The following is a 16,381-nucleotide window of genomic DNA, read 5'->3' as shown; positions in this document are numbered from 1 at the left end:
TCCCGGCGTATTTATCCAACAAGAAGAAGTCTGGAGCCCACCCACCTACACGGCAAATGAGTACAAAGCGTCGCCGGGAACTATCATTCTTTCTAGGGTGCACATACGGATGAGTCCGTCTCATAAGCTGGTGCGCAGAATGGTACAAATAATGAAGGTGACCGTACATGGTCATTTGCAGGTACAGGATAAAGGTGCAAATATCCTGTACAGGTACATAATATTTGGACGCCCGTGAAGAGGTTTGCAACAATGGCGTGCTCCTGCTGCATCCGAACATCAAAGAATTCATACGGTAGCCCGATCGATTTGATCGTCGTAGGAACGAAATGCTTTTAGCAAGTGCCTTCGACCGCTTTGGCATTTTGAAGATAATAGAAGATTGCATGAAGTTCACCGCTGAAAATGCTGGGAAAAGGTTGGGAGCCGTTGAAAAGGGAACGAATGAGTCAAGTAAGGCTATACACAATAAAATTTAGTCCAAGTCGCAACTTGTGAACGGAATAAAGAGAGCAAAGATTGAGGGAAAAAAGTAGAAAATACTGTCAGAAGGAACGAAGGGCAGAGCACGACACCGCAAGGTTAAATTAGCATAAGCGAAACAGAGAAACAACTGAAAAGGCAAAGGCAATCAAGCAAATCTTGGCACTCGTAATTAATCACTTGCGAATATGAGGCGTAGTTTCACCAAAAATACTTAATGAATTTAATGAGAGGAAAGGAAGTTCATTACTGCTCTCTGGACTAACATATTGCAATTATTTAGTTCTGCTATATTTTCAACGCGACCCTTTGCACTGTAGCAGCGACTCTTTACAAAACGGCAACTCACGGGTGAGTGCTGTCAACCACACCGATGGCAAGATGTTTTCGTCCGCTCGCGACGTTGTCCCCACAGGGCTTGTCCTTTGAACAGCGTTTCTCTTGTTTCCACATTGCGCTGTATTGCGGCCTCCTGCTTCCATTAAACCTCGGTGCTGTCCGAAAACGCTGTTCTGTTGCTTGGCGATTGCAGCACGGCCATAGTGCCCTGTCTCGCAGCTTACATGGCTACGACAACGCTACACACGCGTTCCCATGTTATTTCTTCGTCCGGAAGGGCGGCGCGGTCGGCAGCCTATACCTCCGGCGTGCAGCCACGCGCGTCGAGCTGGTCCCGTCGTCGAGCGATTCAAAAATGTGCCGAATTCACAGGATGACGCTAGTTTTTTCAACGGGACAATGGAGTCCGCGATGCTCTCTCCGGTTTCTTGCTTGCACTGATTGAACCGATATCGGTCGGTGACAGGCGAGCGTTGCTTCTTCAGCGCACTTACGACTTCTTTGAAAGAGAACTTGGCGGGTGCCGCCGGCAACAGCAAGCTCTGGAGCGTGACATAAGCTCCTTCACCGATATCAGTTCGGAAAACTTGCAGTTTGTTGTCATTCTTGATGCCGTTAGCAGCCGCGAATACTTCCAAGCGTTCCAGGTAAGTACACCTCGGAATCGCCGCTGTCTCGCTTCCCGACAGTTGCGGTCCATCTAGAAGCCAAGCGCGCATCCATTCTCGTCGCTACTTGTATCCGAATGCTGCGGCAGGCAACATGGGGCTTTATTACGAAGTGCCCACTGGCAGCTTCAAACCAACAAGCTACGTACAGGTGCGAATGTAAATAAACGGAGCACGTCATTCTGTTCTAATTGCATTCACGTTTTCCGCCATACAAAAAAAAAATGCATCCGAGAAAGCGGATGCCGCCTGCCACTGCAGCCTGCATGTACCACAGCTGCCAGTATTAATTAGAAAACGTGTGAAAAATGTTTAACTGCATTGGCATGTTTTGTTTAGATTTCCCCGCACCTGTACAGGCGCTCGCAGACAAGAATGAGAGAAAGCGGGGCTTCGGCTGCCGGGCTGCGGCAGCGCTGCGCGGAAGTTCGGGTTCCAGGGCAATAAAACTACAACGCGTTGCCTGGGCGTGCGCAGCACCATACTCCAAGACATGCGCGAGCAAATCACGAAAAAGGAAAAAAAGAACGTTTACGTATATGAGCGCACGCTGTCTACACGACGCACGGGCACACTTGAAAAAAAAAAAAACAGTCGAAAAAGGAGCACTCGTGCCGTACTTTGCCTGTGGTTCCACTTTTCTGCAGTGCATTCATCCATGTATGAGTTTAGCAAACATTTAAGCAGCTAAACGGCGCTTCCAGTGGACTCTCCGGATGTTTGGGTGTCGAACGGGCAGTTTAAATGGTTATCCATGTTTCAAGACATGGGATTTCAAGTCGCCAATTATACGATGAGGAGTCGAGCGCACTCAGATGAGAGTGATAAAGTTTTGAGGCTCGTTTAGAAGGTATACGCCCTGTCAAATTACCCAGTGAAATGAATATATTTTCTTCAATAACATTTCGTGGCACCCAGAGGACTCCGACAATCTTGATAGTTTTCTCCGCTCATGTTAACAGCCGATTAGGTTCTACGGGGAGGGGAGAGGGTCTGCATTTGACCTTTGTGAGGATATATCGAGACATGGAACGACGCGGTGGCTCGTACTAATTAACGTGCTTCCTCAATGGCCATGCACTGCCAAGCAGCGCGATTTTTTAAAATTTTCTTCGAAATAAATTTTTTAGAATAATTATAACTGTAACTGCAGTACACATGCTAAACACACGTCAGTAAGCCATAGGCACCACAACGCTTGGGTGCCTCCAATACACTTCGCAAACTATTCGTGGCCTATGGACTTAGTACCCGCCTGGCATGCAGAGGGCATAGGCTCGAACACCGATGGCGACAAATGTTTTTTTATTTAATTACTTCTATTTTGTAAAATAACCTCATAGAGAATCTTTGTCACCAATTTCGGCCTCATGTTGACCCTTCCCAATAATTAAGCATTATCTTAATCAGAGGTTTGAAATTCCAGCGTGTGGTCATGTTGTGGTAACGTCATTACACTGCGTGGAGCCAGGACCAATGGCATTACAACTATCACTTTGGGCGAAAGTCGATGTTTCGCCCATGTTTCTTTTAATTTAAGTACAGGGATTGGTGCCTACTCCATACCCCAACTACCAAAAATGAAATGCTCCAGCTTCTCCAGTTGAAGAAGTGGCGGGCATCAGGCGACCGCAGCGCAATGGAGGGCCTCCACCCAGGAACTCGGCCTTCCTGGTCGCCGAAGTTCCAGCACCAGGTAAGTTTTTGTCAGTCGGTACGAGCAGAGACCAGGCCTACAGCGTCCGGCAGTATTGCTTCGGTGCGGACTACTTCATGTCGAAAGAATACCCCTGACTACCTGGCTTGCTGCTGTGGAAATGAGTCGTACGTGAGGAGTATACGTAAGCTGCGCACGTCTGAAAATTGCATCTGCGCTGAAACACACAATTTTTCAGATGAACAGCGTAACTGTAATGTCGTTTCACATTTTCCGCTTCGAGGGTGAAGTACTTGGGCACGGAGCGGCACTCTGACGTGATATAAGAACTTGGCGCGGGCCCTCGTGCCGCGCTCTGGTCGCAAGCCACTCCGCGGAGCCAGAAAAGGAAGAAGTTGCCGCTAGGCGCCGCAGCGCGAGGAGCGCAATAAAAGTTTCCCGCCGTGGATGAATGGATGGAAACAACTTTATTTGCCACTTATTTGAGGTGTTCATGACCCTTGCTGGTCACTTGTTCGGCGTGGTCAATTGTCGGTCCAGGATGCCGCACTTCACTGCTGCCATTGTGGCTCGTCGTCTGAGAAATCGTTGCGCTTCCCCGTCCTTTTGCTGGACGGCAAGAGCTCCCACTGCGTCACACTCGTGTTGTCTATGATGGTGTCCAAGTCTGCCGTAGGACAGGTTCATGTGACATGCTCTAGGGTAGGTTTACCGTGTCACCACGGGCATTCGTCTGCATATTACGTAGAGAAAATATGTCATTTGTGTAGGGGTGGATATATAGGTACCAGTTTGTAATCCGCGCCAGTCTACTGCCTCCTATTAGATTTACCCTTTGTGTGGGCCTGGGTAGTGTTTCCGCTGGCCTTTGTTATGATCGAGTATATCTGAGTACGTGGGGATAACGCGGGGAAAGTTTCATGTGGTCCAGAGTATTCAGCATTCAACATTCAGAATGGACGTTGCCAATCGTAGTTGTTCGGAAGAAGGACGGCACCGTCAGAACATGCGGCGACTTTAAAGCCACGGTTAATCCTGCATGTGATGTGGGGCATTATCTATCCACTCCCAGTTATCGAAGACATATTCGCAAATTTAAATGGAGGAGAATGCTTCAGCACCCTAGATTTGAAAGATGCGTACAACCAGGTGCCCCTAGACGAAGCGTCATGCGGAATTTGTGTCATTAACACCTACCGCGGACTGTTCCGCTACAACTGACTTCAGTTCTGTATAGCTTCTGCACCTGCTATTTTTCAAAGGAAGATTGACGCCGTACTCGGCGGGCTACCAGGCGTCCAAGTCTGCCTTAATAACGTATTAGTATATCGGAAGGCAAATGCGACTAGGAAGAGCGTCTCGAAAAAGTTTTAGGACTATTTAGAGAACATGGTGTTAAACTTAGGTTCGACAAATGAAAGTTCAGGTAGACCTCAGTCACTTATCTGGGGCATCGTATCGATCGACAAGGTTTACACCCTATCGAAAAGAACGTAATCTCCATCATGCAAGCCCCGCGCCCAAGTAACGTGATTGATTTGCTGTTCGTTCCTTGGTATGCTGACGTAGTACGAACGATTTTTGCCGAATATGTCGAGTGTGCTCAGCCCGTTGTATAAGCTCTTGGAAAAGAGAGCCCGTTGGGAATGGCTCCAGCCGCAGTAATCTGCGTTCGAGCGAGCTAAACAAATCCTGAAGAATGCACAACTTCTCGTGCATTTTGATCCTAACAAGGAGCTGAAACTTGGTATAGACGCATCCCCTCAAGGCGTGTGCACTGTGTTTTTTTTTATTTTTTTTTTATTCGAAAAGAAATGAGTACAGAACAATTGGGTTTCGGTCCAGGACACTAACAAAAGCAGAGCGAAACTACTCGCAGCTGGAGCGGGAATCGTTAGCCCTCATATTTGGCGTTTCTCGTTTTTGTACCAATCTTCTAGGCCGGGCATTAACCCTGGTGACCGACCTTCAACCACTGCTGAGACCGCTCAGGCCTGACTGCCAGACGCCATTTATGACCGTCGCACGAATTCAACGGTGGGCATTGTTCTCGGGTGGCTACCACTACAGACGTGCCAGGGAAACAGGTATACTGACAGCAGATGCCCTAAGTAGGCTGCCAGCGCCGACTGAGGGACCGGTAACCGAGGGTGAGCCACCAGAGTACGCCCTTGCATCAGTACATTACATCACAGTGCCGAAACTGCGTGGAAAACATGTACACATACATGCCTATACAGCAGCCCCACCAGTGAGTTGGCGAAAAATAGCGGGACAGTGGTCTCAGATCCGCATCAATTTTGCAGGCCCGCTAGCCGGCAAGATGAAACTAATAGTGGTGGATGCTCACACGAAGTGGATTGAAGCAGTGCCCATAATTCAAGCAAATACAGCTTGTACAATCAGCGGCTTAAGGAGCATGATTTGTCTGTTCGGCGTGCCGCGCACAATCGTCTCCGATAATGGCACGCAATTCACAAGTCAGTAGTTCGCCCCATTTAAAGCAAGAAATAAAATTGTGCCCCTTGTAGTACAGGGCCTTTAATTCCCCCCACAATCGAGTGGAGCAGCAGAACGAGCGGTTCGGACTGGGAAGGACGGATTGCGGAAAACGGGAGGCGGGCAGCTAGATGATAACCTCGTGCGGTTGTTATTTCATTATAAGCGGGCCCCTCAAAAAGGAGGAAGGTTACCAGCCGAGATACTTCTCGGATATCAGCCACGTTCCCTTGTAGACACATGTCTGCCACCCAGAGCTACGGGTTCATCGGCAGACGTTGACGACATGACCACCTCGGCAGGCAGGAGCGTGTACGTCCTGGATTACGGCTCCGGCCAAAAATGGGAGCCAGGGCTTGTAAAATCCACTTCGGGTGCGATGATGGTAGCAGCAGACACGTAAACGGGAGCCATGCGGTGCCACGTCGACCAAGTCCGCCATCGTCGGGAGTCTATGACAGGAGCGGCATCTGGTGAGGCCACTGCATGCGCTCGGACAGACGGCGGTTATGACAGTGTGACCAGTGCGGGTCTGTCACCTGCAAATACACCGACAACCACGAAATCGGGGCAACAGGAAAGCCCAGAGCCGCCGGTAGCCATTGACCGGAACGAGGTTCCAGCTCCGCGGAGCGTCCAGATGTCACGGCCGGTATTGCTGATCCCCTCCAGCCCACTCAAAGACGATCGAGCAAAACAAGAAAACCAGTACTACAGATTCATTTTTAAGAGGGAAGAAATGTATTCTTTTGCGCTAGAAAGCCAGCTGAGCACGCACCTTCTTTTTGTTTTGGACCGCGTTGCTATCGCGCTCCCCCTCCCCTTTAGAACCCTCTCAGTTCGCGAGGGTATTTATAATATCGGTTCTTGATAACAAAGGAGTTCACTGTCGACCATCGTCTCTGCTCCTGCTCTTTGCGCGCCGGCGTTACTACACCTACACTTAATTAGGTCAAGGTCATACGGACCCAGCGAGGCAAAAACTGAAGTTGCAACTCGAGTAGCAGAGCTCACGCTCTATAAATTTCTCAGACGCTTAAGCTTCGTCTTAAGAGTAAACATGGTGGCCCCTTTAACAGCACCTTTTCATTCCATTATGATTATCAATTTTGTTTTAATTATTTACTGAATGAATATTGTTATTGTAACATCAGTACACATGCAAAACACACGTTGGTAAGCCAGACGCGCCATAACGCGTTTACTATAGGTGCCCTAACACACTTGGCATACAATTCGTGGCCTATGGCTGATGTGTCCGCCCCGCATACACAGGGCCTCGGATCAAACTTTATTGACGATAAATTTTATTTGTTCACTTATTTCAATCTTATAAAGCAAACTCAATAAAGGAACCTCGTCGGTAATTATGGATTTTCTGAATCTGCCCAATTTGTCAGCATTATTTGAATCATTGGGTTTTAAATGAGGTGATATGGTTGTGGCGTCATAACTGCCGCCCAAACATATTTGAGGTGTTCATGACCATTCCTGGTCACTTGTTCGGCGTGGCCGATCTTCAGTCCAGGATGCCGCACTTCACTGCTGCGTGGCTCGTCGTCTGATAAATCTTTGCGCTTCCCCGTCCTTTTGCTGGCCAGCAAGAGCTCCCACTGCGTCAGACTCGTTTGTCTGTGATGGGGACCATGTACCGGCTTGTAATCCGCGCCAGTCTACTGCCTCCTATTAGATTTGCCCTCTGTGTGGGCCTGGTTAGTTTCCGTCGGCCCTTGTTATGATCGAGTAATCTGGGTACGTGTGGATAACACGGTGAAAGTTTCATGTGGTCCAGAGTATTGTGTCTCCTCGGTCGACGTATACCCTCGATCTAACTCGTCTGCTGCCTCGTTGCCCCTCATCCTCTCATGTCCCGGTACCCATACTCTACTATGTTTAGAGTTAGTTACATGCCTTCTCGTCGTTTGTAGAGTGCGATTGGTGATTCTGTCGATTCTGCCCCTTGGGCATTTTCGTCACGCTTGTTTGGAGTCCGTCACTCTAATGAGGTTCTTTCGTGTTGCATTGCCGTGCGCTTTTGCCAGAGCGATGCCGGTTCCTTTAGCTGCATTTATGCTTGGATTGCTTATCGCTGCGCTTCTTATTTCTTTCCCTTCTGCGTTCGTTATCAGGGCAAGCGATCTGCGTTGATCCTTGCTTCGTCCATGTAGACTTTGCTGGGATTTTCGCAGGAAGAAAGGCGTTGTTAAATCTTTGCGTCTACTCCGAAGGCGGTTTGAGCGTACTGTAATATTTTTTACTGGTGTTCCTTTTTGAAAATATTTTTGTTTAGGTTGGGTTTTGGGCAAGGGAAGGCGCCGCATCTGTCTCGCTTCATACTTATCTGAGCCATATATATCGTCGGTTCAAATTCCTATCGCCAATTAGCCTCAAACTTGACTACAGAAGGGACGATAATGGGAAGCCAAATGGTACGACCCCATCCTAAATAACGGGAGAGTGAAAGCTTGGGATGCGAAACCACGCACGTATTTTCTCCTAAACGGGTTTTCTCAATTTGGGTTACGGCGTCGGCTTTTGGAACGAAAGAGCTGCGTACGCTTCGCGTAAAATTAGGAGGACGCTTAACAGTAGACGCAAAAGCTTCTTCTCAGTCTCCGAGTTTGCTTTTAATTTTTTTTTTTTTTTTTTTTTTTTTTTTTTACGAACGGCGTTTACAGCTCGTTCGGAAAAGAAGCAATCGCCTTGACTCAAATTGAGAGAAAGTGTATCTTAGTAAACACGCATAGGATATTGTGTCAAACTTGCGACTCACCCGTAATCTGTGCAGCTTTCAGGGTGATGTGATATAATTGTGCTTCCCGTTTAGCATCCATCTTGTAGTCAATTACTGAAGGCTAGATTTCGATGCGAACCGACGACATATCTGACAAGTGTCCATTACGAAGTGACACACTGCGCCTTCCTCTCCACAAAAAAGAACTTAAACAGTGTTCCCTTTATGAAAAGGCGGGGTTAAAGGGTTAAAGGCGCTTCACGTGTACTCTTGAAGCGAAGCTCGATCATCCCCCTTTGTCGTGTTCTTAAATTCCTAAAACTATATTGTTATTGCAACATCAGTTTACGTCCTTAACACAAGCTACGAAGACATCGCACAACACGTTTACTGGGTGCCCTTGACACTACTGGTATGCAATGAACGTTCGTGTCCTTTGCGTTGCTTAATCTGTCAGGTATGCTAAGGAACTGGGCTCGGACCTCAACGTTGAGGAGTTTTCCATTTAGGAATTTATTTTCTCAAGTAAAACTAATTAGATATACGGGATTAACCTCCCAGCCAATTTTGGCCGCATTTGGACTCTCCTAAAATTCGTTAAGATTATTTGGATATGGGGGTGTATGAAATCTTCGCGTGAAGTCACGTGGCTGACTTCACGACTCTACCGTGAAAACTATTGGCTGTCCACAGTGGAGTGCTCCAGACGCGTGTGGAGCCAGGGCCGAGATCGTTATTGTTATCACTGTGGGTAAGATTCGATCTTTCTTTTGATTTCCGTGCAGGGGTTGTCGCGTACGACATACCCCAACTACCAAAAATTACAGGCTCCAGCTTCTCCAGTTGGAGAAGTGGCGGGCATCAGCCGACCGCAGTGTAATGGACGGCCTCCACCCGGGAACTCGGCCTTCCTGGTCACCGCAGTTCCAGCACCAGGTAAGTTGCTCTCAGTCGGTGCCCGCAGAGACCAGGCCTACAGCGTCCGCCAATATTGCTTCGGTGCGGACAACTTCCTTTTGACAAAAGATTCTTTACCACCTTGCTTCCTATTCTGGAAAAGAGACGTACGCGAGTGGTATAGACATTCTGCGCACGTCTGATATTTGACTATGTGCAGAAACACAGAACTTTTAGATAAACTGCACAACTGATAGGCCGTTTCAGTTATTTTGTTCCTCTTCGAGGTTGAGGCACTTGGTCACAGGAGCCACGAGCTCACGGGATGAGCGTATTTCGCCGATGACGATGTGTGTGTTCACAGCCAGGCGCGCGCTTCATTGTCAGGCTGTACAGAAGGGATCGCCGGGTAACTGAAATCCACGTAGACGTGAATACAGTTTTAATGCAGAGGCAGAAGATAAACGCTGAAAATATTTGCGGTAGCATTGCACTATACCCATCCGATGTAGATGTAACCAGCCTGAGAGCTTTCTGCATGACATTCTGTGGCAATACCCTTCTTGCAATATACCTCAGATATAACGACATACCCCTCAGATTTTGAGTCCTATGATCTCGGTGATATTTATTTGTTTGTCTCCACAGCTACAGTCCCCAGCACACCCGTTACTGAATAGGGGCTCTACAGAATACATTTAATAGTCTTGCAGTAGGAGGAAATGAAGGAAGAAATTAAAAAAAAAAAGAAAGCTAGGTGGACGCTCAGCCTTTCGCTTTAATAAGATGCGAAGTGCCTTTAACACAGCCTGCTCATTGCGCGCATACTTTTTTATTTTCGGTTAACTTGATTGTGTGTGTGTGTGCGTGTGCGTGTGCGTGCGTGCGTGCGTGCGTGCGTGTGCGTGCGTGCGTGCGTGCGTGCGTGTGTGTGTGTGTGTGTGTGTGTGTGTGTGTGTGTGTGTGTGTGTGTGTGTGTGTGTGTGTGTGTGTGTGTGTGTGTGTGTGTGTGTGTGTGTGTGTGTGTGTGTGTGTGTGTGTGTGTGTGTGTGTGTGTGTGTGTGTGTGTGTGTGTGTGTGTGTGTGTGTGTGTGTGTGTGTGTGTGTGTGTGTGTGTGTGTGTGTGTGTGTGTGTGTGTGTGTGTGTGTGTGTGTGTGTGAAAAGGAAGACGCAGTATCTCATTTCTCCGTGGGCACCTACAATAACAATTAACGGCAAACAATTGGAATATACATATAGTCGCCGTATCGAATCTCTATCGCAGACTATAGCCTCCAACTTGATTATCAGATTGATGTTAAATCGGAAGGGAAATAATATGACACCACCCTGAATGCTGCCGGATATGGCTGCGTCGCAATTTGGGATGCAAAATCACGCGCGTATTTTTTCCTAAACGGTGTTTCTCAATTTGGTTTAAGGCTTTTCGGCCGAACGAGCTGTGTATACGCTTTGGGTGAAATGAGAAGTTAGCTTAAGCTTTGTCTTAATTAAGAGTGCATGTAGTTAGTTCTGATGGGGATGTGAAATAAATGCACGGTGGCTGCTTTACTTCTTTTGGAAAACTATTTATTTATAAGCTAAAGTTAAAAATCGCTACACAGGTTCGTACAGTCTGGAGCGTATAATCTTTCAAGCGAAAGCTTCACTACGCTAGGTACAGCCGGTGTTCGAGTGGCATTACATTCGACTTTCAAGTGACCTTGACAGATACTGCGCCTTTACTTTCTTGTAAACGCGAATTCAGTGTTGAAGCGAAAGCTTCATTACGCTAGTAGAGCCTATAGTGTGTCAAGTGCTTTATGCGTTGCTGAAACAGCTTGCATTTCTTTTCATTCATTCGTATGACGTGTTCACTCAGGCGCCGCAGAACGTGATCCACACTGTCGTGGCACTATTTGTTGTCCTCGCCTGCGATGATAACGATATTCAAGTAGCGAACTGTGCCCGGCATATAGAATATTCCGCTCATGACGGCTTGGAACGCTGCGCGGGGCACAAGCCACGGTAAATGGAAAACCTATAGAGAAAAAAAAAGCACGAGTGGTGTTGATAGTTTGAGTTTGCTTGTGCAGCTCGAGATGGAGGATGCCTTAGACAGGTCAGTAACAGTAAACACGGCTCCGCCTTGGAAGCTTTCAAAAATATCTTCAGGCAGCAGCGTGGAATAATGGTCGACCTCAATTACTAGCTAGGTTGATAGTGATGCGATAATCGCGGTAAGGGCGAAGCTCGTTACTGTTATATTTGTGGACTATGCCTATATATATATCAGTTTTCTCAAGGTTTGTCAATTCTTGCTCCACTTGCTGGCGTAAAGCGTACGGAACTTGTCCTAACAAAACGTTTTGTTGGGTGAGTTGGTTCATGCTGCTGAATGAGAGATATTTACAGCGCGACAAAGAAACACAAGGAAGAAGCAGAACGGGAGAAGCGCTATATATAGCGCTTGCTATATATATAGAGCTGCACCCTCATCGAGGGATTCAAAAATGTGTCGAATTCACAGGCTGACGCTAGTTTTTTCAACGGGGACTACAGAGTCTGCGATTCCCTCGCCGGTTTCTTGCTTGCGCTGATTGAACCGATATCGGTCGGTGAAAAGCAAGCGTTGCTTCTTCAGTGAACTTTTTTGGAAGAAGATTTGGCGGGTGCCGCCGGCAACAGCAAGCTCCGGAGCTTGACATAAGCTTTCTCACCGATAGCAATTAAGAAAACTTGCAGTTTGTTGTCATTCTTGATGCCGTTATAGCCGCAGCGAATACTTCCAGGTGTTCCAGGTACACCTTGCAATCGCCTCTGTCTGTCTGAAACTCCGGCAGGCTTCCCGACAGTTGCAGTCCATCCCCAAGCCAAGCGCGCATCCATTTTCATCTCTTCTTGTATCCGGACTATGCGGCAGGGAAGTCCAAGCGCATCTAGCTTTCTTCAGGATTGCCTGCAGTTGTTTCTTTTCCTGTTCGAGCGCAACTTAGTAGGGGGACACCATATACAATACGACTTACATCGAGGGCCTGTACCAGCCCACATATGTTCCCCTCGGACATTCCTCCAACAGGGAAATGAATATATTTTCTCCAATAACATTTCGTGGCACCCAAAGGACCCCGACAATCTTGATATAGTTTTCTACGCTCTTGTTAAAAGCCGAGGAGGTTCTACGGGGAGGGGAGAGGGTCTGTATTTGACCTTTGTGAGGGTATATCGAGACATGGAACGACGCGGTGGCTCGTACTATTTAACGGGCTTCCTCAATGGCCATGCACTGCCAAGCAGCGCATTTAACATCACCTTTTCATTCCGCGAGTTAAAAAAAAAAAATATTTGAATTACCTTTTTTAGAAAAATTATTACTGTGACTTCGGTACACATGCTAAACACACGTCAGTAAGCCATAGGCAGAAAAACGCTTCGCTAGGTGCCTCCAATACACTTCGCAAACAATTCGTGGCCTATGGACTTAGTGCCTGCCTGGAATGCAGAGGCCCCGGGCTCGAACCTCAATGGCGACAAATTTTATTTATTGAATTACTTCTATTTTAAAAAATAACCTCATTGCCTTGTCGCCAATTTCGGGCTCTCCCATTTCGACATTTACCAATAACTAAGCATTATCTGAATCAGAGGTTTGAAATTCCTACGTGAGATCGTGTTGTGGTAACGCCATTACTCTGTGTGGAGCCAGGACCAGTGGCATTACAACTACCACTTTGGGCGAAAGTCGATCTTTCTTTTGATTTAGGTACAGGAGTACGTCATACCCCAACTACCAACAATTGCATGCTCCAGATTCTCCAGTTCGCAGAAGAGGCAGACATAAGCCGACCGCAGTGCAATGGACGGCCTCCACCCAGGAAATAGGCCTCTTTTAAGAGAAAGTTTTGTCCATGTTATTCTACAGAACTAAGTACATTTTTTTTCTAGGTCACTTATTGGCCTGACAAGCACTAATTCATGTACATGCATTGAATATATATCTCATACAGTTTCTTTGCAATAATAACAATTGTTCAGCATTTTTTCTCTATAAATTCGGGCATCATGCCAGTCAAAAACACCTGTCTCCCTTCCTAGTACGGAAGGATAGGCGTGGTCACTCTGGCGTTTACAACAAGGATAAATCTTGTTTTGTGAGCACCGAAGTTCCAGCAGCCGCTAAAATTGATTTGATGCTATCACACGGCGCCAGCACAGACCAGGCCTACAGCGTCCGTCGATATTGCTTCGGTGCGGACCAACTTCCTTTCGAAAAAATATTCCCGACTACCAGGCTTGCTGCTGAGGAACCGAGCCGTGTGTGTAGTACACATAGGGATCCGCACGTCTGAAAATCGAATATATGCTGAAACACACAGGTTTTCAGATTAACTGCATACCTGAAAGGCTGGGGAACCTCCCACAAGCATAAAACCTTTGCAGCCTATCTCGCTAACACCAAATATTTGCAAGCTTTATGAAAAGATGATAGCCGCCCGCTTCTCATGGTTGTTAGAAAGTAATAAAAATACCATGCTCGACAAATTAGATTTCGAACAAACCTTGGTACAGAAAATGGATTGGCTATACTGTCTGAAGAGGTCATATGCTTGTCGCCTTATAGCCACTTTGTGCGCACTGTAGTGGCTACCGACGTGGCGAAGGCATACGACAAAGTGTTACATTCCAAGATTCTTAGCAACATGGAATATATGAGCATTCCTTTGCATGTCATAGCAGCAGTACATAATCTGCTTAAGGACCGGACGTTTTCTATCCGGAAAAACGCAAAAAACATTGGCAATTACACCTCGAACAGAGGCGTGCCGCAAGGGTCAGTGTTAGCACCTTTGCTATTTAATACCGCACTGATTCCATTGGCATGGAAATTAACTGAAATACCAGAAGTGCGGTTCATGATATACGCAGATGATGTCACTATTTGGTCTGCTCATAAACAACTTGAGAGACAGTATTTGTATCTGAAGATGCTTTAAATACCTTAGATGAGTACGTTCAAGATGCAGGTCTGGAATTGTCACCTCAAAAGTCCAGATACATTCATGTTGCAAACAAGAATGGAAGAAAACAATTGGTAACTAAAGATTAGAAATCAAGTATTGCAAGAGGTAGACGAGTTGAGAGTTCTTGGCCTAGATATTCATAAATCCGGCAAAGGAACACAATGGCTCCATTGGGTGGAAAAAGTAGCTGCGACTTCCTTAAACTTGATAAAACGTATTTCGTCTAGGGGAGGAGGAGTTCGAGTGACATGGCAAGGCGTCTTGTACAATCGGTGTTACAGCCGAGGATACTATACCAGACCTTATTCCAAAGACTCACGAGGCGTCAGTGGGCGGAATCGGAAACAATAAATAGAAACGCAATGCGCACAATCACGGCCTTACCAAAACTTACTCCTATCCCTATTCTCCAAGAATTTGCACAGCTGAATACGTTGACAGAATTAATTCAGCGACGAGAGGCAACAAGGAATAGGAAGCGAAAGTACGTTATGCCCATAGCATCCATGTATGACGAAGTGACAGTGCAAACACCAACAATGGCTGACCACCCTCCACGGAAATTCACGACTATAGCGACAAATAAGACTACTCGGCTTTGTCGTAAAGAAAACCTGGCATCTCGACCTCTGGTTGATGTACTTCCAGGTACCTGCATTGCATATGCGGACGCATCAATTATAGAAAATGGGGGTAGAACAGCAGCAACTAGCCCAAAACACAGTGAACGAAAAGTACATAATGAATATGTATCAGAATGCACGGACCCGCTTGTGGTGAAACTATATGCAATCCGCGATGCTATGGAGGCCATAAATAAAATAGATTCTATAACAGAAGCCTACATCTATACAGACTCCCGTAAAATAACTGAAGTGACAAAGACACTATGTATAACCCACGAAATCCACGCACTCAATAACAAAAACAAAGATACGCATCCAGATACACTGGACACAAGACGATGCTCAGAACGCTGAGCAGAAAAACGTTGATCACCTCACACATGAAGTTCCAAACACTAATGCATGCACCCCCACTAATGCACCTCCCTTTTGATTCCCGCTCCGCTATTCCCATCTTAGCATCTTCTTAAAGGAAAGATACACGTGCTCTCATTCCCCCGTATACTTCCCCCTACCTTCTAACTTAACGAGATTGGAGGAGGTTTCCCTTAGAAGGATAAGAGCTGGGGCGGCCCTTACCCCGTCGGTAACATGCCGATGGGAATCACAAGCAGACATCGGACCCACCACATACCCGAAGTGTTCCACACCAGCTGCAGAAGTGGATGTTCACCACCTGCTGTGGACTTGTGCAGGGACAAGTGCATCAAGCATAAAGATTCTGCAGGAAGTGGAACTGACCACAACAAGTGAAGATGACTTGTCAAAATGGCTCACCGACAACAATAAGAGCAGGAGCCTTCTCCGGTTCCTTACGGACAATAGTTTACATAGGTTTTAATAACATGCCTTATGGCAAGCTTGCGTAAAAAAAGAAAAAAAGAAAAAAAAAAACGGGAAGGTCGTTAGACATTATTTGGTTCCGCTTTGAGGGCGAAACAGTCGGGCTCTTAAGCCCTATATTATGACTTCTTTAATAAACGTGGAAATTCTAGCTATGGGAGAGGGTAGGACGGAAAATCTGCTTGCTTTCAGCAAGTACGAAAAACTGGGAATGCATTACGAACCACATAGTATGGCTCAGAAGTACACCTTCTGGGCTCTAAACTTCTGACAAAGGCTGTGCTGGTAGCGCTTCTCGTGCAGCGCTCTGGTCGCAAGCCACGGCGCGGCGCCGGACAAGGACTAAGTTGACAGCATGGCGCCGTTGGTGGATGGAGGGACGGACGGACGGACGGACGGACGGATGGGTGGATGGATGGACGGATGGATGGATGGATGGATGGATGGATGGATGGATGGATGGATGCATGGATGGATGGATGGATGGATGGATGGATGGATGGATGGATGGATGGATGGATGGATGGATGGATGGATGGATGGATGGATGGATGGATGGAGACTACTGCCCCCTCTTGTATTAGCCTTTCGTGTGGGGCTAATCCAAAAGTGTCGGCAAACGAGAGGCCTTTAT

At 47.0% G+C, this 16,381-nt stretch overlaps 2 non-coding genes across 2 annotated transcripts; both read right to left on the bottom strand.

The window, feature by feature from the left end:
• Positions 1 to 3,032: 3,032 nt before the first annotated feature.
• Positions 3,033 to 3,194, bottom strand: LOC146205663 (U1 spliceosomal RNA). The gene has a single exon (XR_014704610.1). It is a non-coding gene; the product is annotated as a U1 spliceosomal RNA (small nuclear RNA).
• A 5,968-nt stretch (positions 3,195 to 9,162) lies between these two features.
• LOC146205662 (U1 spliceosomal RNA) lies at positions 9,163 to 9,324 on the bottom strand. Its single transcript, XR_014704603.1, has one exon. It is a non-coding gene; the product is annotated as a U1 spliceosomal RNA (small nuclear RNA).
• Between the last annotated feature and the right edge of the window lie 7,057 nt (positions 9,325 to 16,381).

This window comes from Amblyomma maculatum, chromosome 1 (genome assembly GCF_055883805.1).
Source record: "Amblyomma maculatum isolate TAMU_Amacu chromosome 1, ASM5588380v1, whole genome shotgun sequence".
Lineage (NCBI taxonomy): Eukaryota > Metazoa > Arthropoda > Arachnida > Ixodida > Ixodidae > Amblyomma > Amblyomma maculatum.
Note: the sequence above shows the minus strand (reverse complement) of the source record. Positions and strands in the feature narration are given on the sequence as shown.